Below are 6419 nucleotides of genomic sequence, written 5' to 3'. Positions count from 1 at the left end.
AGACTCTAGCGTAGCAGAAGGGAGAGGAGTGACGTTGTCGACTCCAGACTCTAGCGTAGCAGAAGGGAGAGGAGTGACGTTGTTTTAGTGATCCCACAGATTCCAGTCGACAGATACTATCTGTGTTCTGTGACGTGGAAAGAGTGGTAAGTAGTTTATAGTTATAGTTTAGTAGTTTAGTCTAGGTGTTCCCGCTTCCTCTTTCACTTTCATTTATAGTTTCACGTGGATTACCTTTCACTTTACTCACGGTAGTTTTCCCCCAGGGTTTTGTTTTATAGTTATCAGTTCCAGTTTTACTTGAAGTCCTCATCATTCAGAAGTCCCTCATATAGTAAGAAGAACATCATCATCAGGAGTAGTAGTTTTAATTTAATAGTAGTTTAATCTAATAGTAAAAAAGACATTGTTTAGTTTAGTATTGAAATGTGTTTTAACTATTAGTCAGAGCAGAGTAGTGTGAGTTACTGAGTCACACCATATCAATCATTCACTATTTAAGAGAGTACATTGTAGAGTAACAAGGTTACTTTTGACACAAGATTTGTATAACCTCTTTATTCATCTAATTTGTATTTATAATAATTGAGTATTATTTGTTATTTAATTAACCCAAGAACAGGGTTCCAACAGTGGTAGCAGGAAGAACTACGTTACACCGGACCGTATTTATTTTTTGTATATTTTAACTAACACTTAACACCTAACACCCGATTTCAGCTTTCAGATTCTTCTACATCCATCATGGGAAGTGACAAAGTACCTGTTCTCGATGAGAAGTCCAACTATTCAGATTGGAAACGGAGAGTTCAGTGGTGGAAGAAGGTAACCACGGTCAAGCCTGAGGCAGGAGCAGCTGCATTAATCATGAATATGTCTGGAAAACCAGAAGCTGTTGCTATACAGCTGGACGTGGAAGAATTGTCCAAAGCAGGAGGAATAGATGTTCTCATTGCTGAGCTGGACAAGTTATATGAAAAAGACCAGACTCAGTCAGTCTTTACGTCCATTGACAGCTTCATGAACTACAGAAGACCCAAGGAAGTGCCCATGGAAGAGTATGTGAGAGAATTTAGCCATCGTTACAAGAGCCTTGTGCAGAAGCGTGGTGCTACTGTGGTATTTGAAGATGGAGTACTAGCGTACTTCTTATTACATCATGCTAATCTCTCGGACCATCAAAAGACGTTAATCAGGGCAACGGTCTCTAAGTTAAGCTACGAGAATATGGAATCCCAGCTTAAGAGAGCATACGGAGAAGATTATACTAATACATCTTCTTCTTCATCAAGCGCAAGCGGCGCAAGCGATGAAACATATTCCATCGGAAAACCAAAGATTAAAGAAGAGCCTGTAAATACTTATTTTCAACAGTACGACATCAACAATTCAGAACATTTTGGTGAGGACCAGAGCAACCAGGAGGAAGACCCTCAGAAAGTTTTTTATCAACAAAGATACCACCAACACAGGGATTTTTATTCATCTAAGAGACCTTTCGGACAAAGACCCTTCGGACGAAGACCTGCGTTTCAAGGACAGAGTTCAGGAAACGTGTATCAACAAGCTCCATTTAGATCCAGACGAGGAGCACAAGCCCAACAATCAGGACCCTTACGTTGTCATATTTGTAAGGAAACAGACCATATGATGAGAGACTGTAAGTACAACACATTTGGAGAGAAGAAGCTTACATTCTTTGAGTCTGACTTTAAACTAAAAGACGAAGACAAGTGTCTTATGGGAGAATCGAAAAATAGAGCACTTTTAGATACAGGTGCTAGTTCCACAGTGTGTGGGAAGAAATGGCTGACAGCCTTCGAGGAATCTCTGACATCAGCTGAACAAGAAGAGGTCAACGTGACTCCTTGTGAGAAGAATTTTTGTTTCGGGGATGGAGATGCAGTTACAGCCAGGATACAAAAAGCACTCCCAGTAACAATATGTGGTCAGAAAGTAACTTTAAACGTGTTTATTGTGGAAAATGATATTCCTCTGTTACTGTCTAGAGAGTCCATGAAAAAGATGAAGATGAAGATCGATACTGAAACTGACAAAGTTTATGCTTTCGGAGGAGAAGAGAATCTAGTGATCACTAAGTCAGGACACATGATGATACCCATAGGACGATGTGAAAGTTCTATCAGCCAAACAGATTCTGGAAGAACTAATCATGCAACAGAAATTAAGGTCCGTCCTGTTTTAGAGGAGAAGATTACTTCGCCATGGTCACTAAGTGACGATGAAAGTGATCAAGAGGAGGAGTTAGAAACATTCAGTGGAGCTGACAATGAGAGTGTGCAAGACAATGAGCCAGAAATTGAGCCAGATAGTGAGCTAGAGGACCATGGAGTTGTGAGCTCAGTTTCAGGTAATGTGGATCAAGACAGTGAGCCAGAAAGTGAGCCAGAAATTGAGACAGAAATTGAGCCAGATGACCATGGAACTGTAAGTTCAGTTTCAGGGAGTGTGAATCAGTCGGATTGGGAAAGTGTGTGTCAAACCAGAACAGGCGTGGGTGTAAAGAAGAATGACATTATCAGGTTCAGATCCTCGGAGAGCGATGATTGGAATAATGCCTTGGTGATAGGTAGAGCCGGAAAACCAACAGGGAAGAACAAAAATCGTTACAATGTACGACTGGACGAGTCAATCGGTGAACCCGTATCAGTTGAGTTGGATAACTCTGTACAAGTGCAGAAATTAAAGATTGTTCAGGATGTCTCACGAAGGGAGAGGTGCAGTTTTCAGCAAGCTCGCTTAAGTCATAGATCAAGGATACTGTGTATATGTCAGAGAGAGTAGAACTGTTTTGGACTTTATGTTGTAGAAAGAGATTAAATATTTTTGCTCGGATTATTTGTTGTTTGAAATGTCAATTTGGTTAAACAATAACTTTTTAACGTCATTTGTAATAAACTTTTAACTTTAAATGTGTGTGTATATATTAGTATTGTTAGAATTACCAACTTTGTAACGAGTCATTTTTACATTTTTAACCTTTCTATTCAGAGACTTTTAACATGCACGAGGTGTTTGTATTTAACAATCTTTTAACAATCTTTTAAACATTTGTAACTCTTTACACGTATATTAATTTTGTGTTTTTATGTTCTAGAGAAGTTTCTCGAACAGAAGTTTTGGGAAGGATATTTTGACAATTTTTTGTCGTTAGTTCAAATTTTTTACTGAGAATGTAGTAAGTTGGGAATGTTTGATGAAAAGTTAGTGAATCCCATTTTTAGGAACCAGTCTATCCTTTCTTTTCTTTTCTCTTAGTCTGGTAACTGAACTTTGGTTGTATTTGCTAAATTTTCAACAATTTTGGGAGAAAGATAGATTAGTTAGCGAATTTAGACGTGTGTACCAGCTTTAGCGCTCCTTTTCTTTGTGTTGTAGCGCACGGTCACATTTGTCAGTTGATTTGCTAAATTTTCTATTACATGGTGTAGAGATAATAAGGATTAATAGATACAATTTAAAGTACATTTTGTACGTGACATGTGTAATAAAATTACCGCTAACAGAATATTTCAGATTCCTACTTCTAAAAGTCTAACATTTCAGTTTCAAACTTACTTTTCAGAAAGACGATCCTTTTCTTCTCAAAGACATGAAAGTGTTTACCTGATATTACTTTATTAACTTGCATCTTCTGTAGGAAGTGTTAACAGGGGATGTTTGGTATTTTCTGTTGGGATGAGTTAGGAGCAGCTTGCTCAGCGTGAGTTTTTTGGTTTTATAAGAATGCTGTCGTTTCGATCAACATGCTATTACATGTTCTTCGCTGATCCCGAGCCTTTAGGGACTCAGTTTGAACCTGTTTTTAAACGACAGAATTCATGTATTTTACGTTTTAGAACTGTTTAGTACAGTGGTGTGTGTCAATGATTTGTTAGTGACTCATTATTGACTCTCTAGAGGTTGTGTTTAAAGCTTGAATAGCTCCTAATATTTAGTTTTAGTACGCAGTTTTTCTGTCATTACGATAACTCGATACAGAAATCTCTAAAGATCACACTTGATTACAGTGTTGGACGGGTATTTTTTGTTGCACCTGTCAGTCTTAGAACGATGTTTCAATTCCGTTCATAGAAAAGAGATTTTCGTATTAAGAACTTTGATAGTTAATTAGCTAATAGTTAGACTGTATTAATTCTATCGGACGTTTTGTACAAGTATTATATCTCTCAGATCTCACGCTCAGCGTGGAAGGCAGTCATTTTAGCCACTAGCCTGTTTTACAGCGGATGTTTTTCCCGCGTTAACAGAGATTTAATCCACTTGTACCACGTGACTCGCCGAATATGGAATAATCGTTAACTGCTTTTTTAGTTATCTGCTTTTATGACAGTGGACATGACACGTATTAGATTTGCCTTTGTCTGAGCCGAGCATTTGTAGCTCAAACTCATAGAAAGTATGTTTAGCGCGCACGACACGTTTTTGTGCAGCGTGCGGGACTAGAATATTTTTAACTTAACATTTTTTCTAGAGTTTATCTCCTAATTTAACTCGGATAGTCGGATATCTATTTTTTAACAAAGAAAGTATAGGGAGCTATGACTTTAAGATTGTAAAAGTCATGAGTTAAATTATTAGTAAGTACTTTTTCTTTTTTAAAGTAGGGGGAATGTTAGAATCTTAATTCTATTTGTAGCTTGTTTTTGTACTTACATATTACTAACCCTGTATCTCACTTTAGCAAAGGTTTAGTTCCAGTGATTGTATATACAGTGTTGGGGTAAAGGGACTCCAGAAGGCAGACAAGGCTCGACTCCAGACTCTAGTTGAAGTAACAGAAGAGAGAGGAGTGTCCAGTGTTTAGTTGACTCCAGACTCTAGCGTAGCAGAAGGGAGAGGAGTGACGTTGTCGACTCCAGACTCTAGCGTAGCAGAAGGGAGAGGAGTGACGTTGTTTTAGTGATCCCACAGATTCCAGTCGACAGATACTATCTGTGTTCTGTGACGTGGAAAGAGTGGTAAGTAGTTTATAGTTATAGTTTAGTAGTTTAGTCTAGGTGTTCCCGCTTCCTCTTTCACTTTCATTTATAGTTTCACGTGGATTACCTTTCACTTTACTCACGGTAGTTTTCCCCCAGGGTTTTGTTTTATAGTTATCAGTTCCAGTTTTACTTGAAGTCCTCATCATTCAGAAGTCCCTCATATAGTAAGAAGAACATCATCATCAGGAGTAGTAGTTTTAATTTAATAGTAGTTTAATCTAATAGTAAAAAAGACATTGTTTAGTTTAGTATTGAAATGTGTTTTAACTATTAGTCAGAGCAGAGTAGTGTGAGTTACTGAGTCACACCATATCAATCATTCACTATTTAAGAGAGTACATTGTAGAGTAACAAGGTTACTTTTGACACAAGATTTGTATAACCTCTTTATTCATCTAATTTGTATTTATAATAATTGAGTATTATTTGTTATTTAATTAACCCAAGAACAGGGTTCCAACACCTGCCACCATGGACTATGAATGTTTCTAGACACTATCCTTTTGATATTGAGTTATTGGTATTTCAGATCACGTGTACATCGATCCTTTTTTTACGACACAGTAATTTATTGACACTCACAGCTATAATTTTAATCATTGAATCAGTATTTTTATCTGTGCTCTGCGAATGCATCACATGAATCAGTTTTTTAATCTATTAACTTATTACACATTTGTGCTCTGCTTTAGCATCACTTGACTATTTAAAAAAAATTGTTTGTTCAGGCCATGACCTTATAGTCAGCCAATTGGCCATTGCTATATTATGTGTATATTGTTTGAATATTCTTTTAGAGTAAAATCAGTAGAAGATACGGACATTTTCTCGACGAGTTCAACAATCTAAAGTAGCAGTGCAGAAGAAACTAAGAAAAAGGAAAAGAAACTCAGACCACTTTTACCCCATCATATAACGTTTAATTGATGACCACCACTAGGATACATGTCACCAGTATTGAGTATAACTGATTCGTCAGATTGTGATAGATAGACAATTCAAAATTTGGTTCCTCCATTTTAAATTTGTTATTATCTTAGGGTTGATTTTGGGGTGATGTCGCTGCTTATCTTTTAACAGCAACACATTTTCCGTGTTACATGGCCGGTAAGAAGTTTATTAAATACAAAGATATAACGATTTAATATTATTTCATGGCACATTGTTATAATTTATTTATTAACCATTTATCATTGTTAGGCATGTAGACAAATTTCCAGTTATCGCAAGAGTTGTCTCACTTGTTCAGAACATATTTGTCTACATCCCTCATCATGGAAAAGTTTTTAAGCCCTCAGCGCTTGGACATCACCCTCACAGATAAAGGTGACGAAGTTGCAGATACCTACCTGCACTGGAAACAGACTCTAGACAATTTTATTACTATTCTTGGTGAAAAAGCTAACACCGAAG

General features: G+C 37.1%; 1 long non-coding RNA gene across 1 annotated transcript; it reads left to right on the top strand.

The window, feature by feature from the left end:
* The first annotated feature begins 2792 nt into the window (after positions 1-2792).
* Positions 2793-5390, top strand: LOC134817969 (uncharacterized). The gene is made up of 2 exons (XR_010160588.1): positions 2793-4982; positions 5103-5390. It is a non-coding gene; the product is annotated as an uncharacterized LOC134817969 (long non-coding RNA).
* Positions 5391-6419: the final 1029 nt, after the last annotated feature.

This window comes from Bolinopsis microptera, chromosome 7, assembly GCF_026151205.1.
Source record: "Bolinopsis microptera isolate Bmic1 chromosome 7, MBARI_Bmic_1.0, whole genome shotgun sequence".
Lineage (NCBI taxonomy): Eukaryota > Metazoa > Ctenophora > Tentaculata > Lobata > Bolinopsidae > Bolinopsis > Bolinopsis microptera.
Note: the sequence above shows the minus strand (reverse complement) of the source record. Positions and strands in the feature narration are given on the sequence as shown.